This window comes from Morone saxatilis, unplaced genomic scaffold (assembly GCF_004916995.1).
Source record: "Morone saxatilis isolate NCDOM2014 unplaced genomic scaffold, NCSU_SB_2.0 Contig22, whole genome shotgun sequence".
NCBI lineage: Eukaryota > Metazoa > Chordata > Actinopteri > Moronidae > Morone > Morone saxatilis.
Window position 1 is genome coordinate 18,552,662 of NW_023339785.1, and position 2,909 is coordinate 18,555,570.

The following is a 2,909-nucleotide window of genomic DNA, read 5'->3' on the forward strand; positions in this document are numbered from 1 at the left end:
TATTCTGACTTAACACCTAACGCCACCATCAGGTTAAAACATACTTTGGTTTATGACCATATACCTGCGAAAATATGCTAAAGTAAGATGTTGAACAGTCCTTCAAATTATACCTGCTAATCATCACCATGTTAGCATTTTTATTATGATCATGTTAGCACGCTGATGTTAGCATTTAGCTCAAAGTACTGCTGTGCCTAAATACAGCTTTAAAGAGCCTAGCCTGACTTTCAGTATTTTATTACTGTGGTCTGTGATATAAAAACTAGGACAAATAATTTCTCTTTTTTTAAAAAACAACAACAACAAAACATCTATTATTTGACAGCTGCTGCCTGAAGTTGCTACCATCATTAAACTATTGTGAGCCTGGTTTAGATGATGTTGCAGTGAAAAGAGAAAGTGATTTTGATGAATAGATTAAGGAAGAAGTTGAATACTTTTTCAAAGAAGCCATGTTTTGTCAGTTTGAGAGTCAGGACCGAAGACAGCCCAGCAAGTGGGGTGTTCATCCAGTCATGTCCAGGAAAGGCTCATGCTGATTTCAGTGAAGTCTAGCAATGGTGGTGAAGGTATAATGATGCATAAGCCTACAGGGACTCAGAGGGTTGCCAAAGTCCTGAAAATGTTGAATTCCATTGACAGTATATGAAACCTTCTCTTTAGCACATTACGTTTAGACTGTCAGATTCACACATATCAAAGTTTACATCCTTAAAAGCTTGTTTAAAAATGTGACATAATTGTAGCAAGATGCAAAAGACAAGATTTGAGTAAGTGTTGACACATTTTCTCCATGATGGTCGTTTTTTCTGCTTAATTTGCTTAAAAGCTTCCCCTTTGCCTCCATTTTTCCTACTAACATTATTCTGTAAAAAAAAAAATATATGTGTCATGTGTTTTTATTATAATGGTTTGCTTTTCTTCAGAGAAATAAAGTGCTTTAGATCTGTCCATGCGTCATGTGATCAGGATATTCATATATTGACAGTGGGTAGACAAAGCATGTTTATGGAGACTTTATAGCCATAAAAGTCCCTTTTTTATTGTCTTTCTGTATTGAGAGTTGAATTTGTATTAACTGTAGTGGGTTGCAGTTACAAGCTTTAAGAACTGTGCTTGTGGCTGCTACAAATACCTTTAAACCCGAGCAGTGAATCTGTTCTTCCTTCAACAACTGCCACCGTGTGTACTGGTGCAAGACAGGGTTAGTAGGGTCGAACCTCCCATCTGCTCAGTGGTCGACAGAGAAGGACGTTGCTTGCTCTGGTCAGCACCTGAGTCTGAAGGTGTGCACCTGTGCGAATTTGAAGCAGGACACTGCTCAAAAAGGGCATCAGCGCTCAATAAATCTCCAACCTGGATCAACGCAATATACAGCTCATTAAAGTGTATAGACTTTTATTGCCAGTTTCAGAGTATAAATTAAACCCAAAGTAGGTTCTAATTGAGAATAGTTAATCCCAGCTTTAAAATCTTGGCTTTTTAAAATACACCTTACATATGGATTAGTTCTTGACAATGAAGTCCAGGGCTTAATTCTAACAATCTATGTTAGTCCTCATTAATTAGATAATAAGCACACTCCACTGGCCTGAGGCGGCTCATAAAAGCTGGAACAGATCACATAAAGCCCACAATATTGTGGTATCAGAGGACTGACAGAACAACAGAAGCAGAAAAAGAAATACAGTCACAAAAACAAAACACTAAAAGTGATCAGCACATGGAGAGGGGATATTGTTACCTTTTGTGATGAAGCAGTGAACTGATGCTTACTGCATTTTCTGTGTATGTGAAAATTGAGCCGGAAAATAATTTCAGCAAAATCGTTGTGTGGGTTTATTCTTTTCAATAACAACTGGCCCGTACACTAAAATAGACCAACAAGTCCACATGGCATCCATGTGACAAACAACATTATTCTTGTTTCTTTGGAGGTTTAATTCAAGTCTTCGTTATCATTGAGAAAATGAGTACAGTTTATTAGTGTAAATCTAGGGTTTTTCCAAACAATATCTAGTGAGATCTAGTTTGAATTAGTCTGATTTGAAAGGCCAATTTAGTGTGGAACTAGTTTTATTACTGGACACGCAGCTTTCCTCCAGTCACTGCTGCTAATTCACTTGAATACATGACATATTAGCTGGTATTCTGTCTTCTAGCTTTAGGAGAACTGTACTTATCGCATCTTCAATTATAAATAATGAGAATTTCCCTTTTCCTAAGACAAAGGACTCTTTTTAGGCACATTAAATAGATACAGGTATAGACAGAGATGTAGAGATGTACAGTTCACAGGGAGGTGAGATAACATGTTTAAAATGGAAATAAACACAAACAATGTAATGATCTGTTATGGACACATTTAGACTGAGTGACAGATTTATGCTCAACAAGAAAAGACAAGTAATGATTTGAAAGATTCGGAAATAAAACAATAAATTGATTTCTAATGCCACTTGTAGATATTTCTCTTCAATGCTGTACTAATGTGCCACAATAATCTAATCCATTCTTCATTTGGGGACTTTTCCAAGCAAGTATTGCTATATTTGATTGTTTGCCATTAAATCAGAATAAAACCCTTCCCTTAGTCTTAGTCTCCATGCCAGCCAATTTCTCTAGATCTACCCCTGGTAATTGAAGGAAATTATTTGCACATGAAAGATAATCAAGCGTTTGTTGGTGGCCTCTTTTTGTATGTAATAACACTGTTCTTGGTATGAATCTGTCCCTCGACTTGGATCCTTTCATTTCAGCTGAGTTTAAATGGTGTATATTACCATTGTACCATTGTATGGTAGCTGGAGCCAGCAGCAGGTTAGCTTAGCAAGACTGGAAAGAGGGGGAAATTTGCTGTTTTATGGGAGGTTTATGGAACCATCGCTGGTTGCCAACTGCTCCCC